The following is a 914-nucleotide window of genomic DNA, read 5'->3' on the forward strand; positions in this document are numbered from 1 at the left end:
CAGTGTAAAACAGAAGGTCCTCCACACCAGGGCAGTGTAAAACAGAAGGTCCTCCACACCAGGGGCAGTGTAAAACAGAAGGTCCTCCACACCAGGGCAGTGTACAAATCGCAAACTGGCGAAGTAGTGTCAGAGGAGATCTCAGACATTCTGGAAGAGTTTGAGATAGAGCCGAGCACGATTGTAGCTGTGACTGTTGATAATGCTGGCAATATAGATGTTGCCATCAAGAGGCTACACATCCTGAAAATAGGATGCTTTGCGCATACATTGAATCTGGCAGCGCAGAAAATCTACAAAATGACTTCCATTGATAAATGGCCAGCCTGAATCAGAGCAATGGTCGTGTGGTTCAAGAGATCCTCGATGTCCAAAACAGTCTTGAAGGAAAAGCAGAATATATATATTCTGACAAATCAGAATATATTTATTTTTAACAAAAGTATTGCGCTGGGCCTTTACTAGTCCCGTATTAGCGGACCAATAAAGCCATCTGTGCCTGTAGCGCATGCAACAAAAATGATAATCTGCCACTTCATTCGCTATTCGAGTGCATATTTGAGTGTTTTTCCCCCTGTTCCTGACCATTTGATAATGCTCCATTCTAAGTCTAAACTAATTTGAAATATTAGTAAAGACAAGATTAAATTGAGAACAGCATGTAAAGCCTGAGGCATGGAACAGAGCGCAAGCTTTTTTTGCGACTTTCTCAAATCATGTTTTGATTTCTAAGGTTTGTATCATTCACTACTAAAGTTGCCAACTAACTCTAAATCTAGCACATAGGACCTGTTTCAAATGATAATTTTTACGCATAGCCACTTCATATGTGCACTCGGTCTGGAATGGGAAAATATCCTTTCTATTTTATTCAGCTAAGTTCAATTATATTCTTCTTACTATAAAATCATATA

The sequence above is a fragment of the Salvelinus sp. IW2-2015 genome, linkage group LG4q.1:29, assembly GCF_002910315.2.
Source record: "Salvelinus sp. IW2-2015 linkage group LG4q.1:29, ASM291031v2, whole genome shotgun sequence".
Classification (NCBI taxonomy): domain Eukaryota; kingdom Metazoa; phylum Chordata; class Actinopteri; order Salmoniformes; family Salmonidae; genus Salvelinus; species Salvelinus sp. IW2-2015.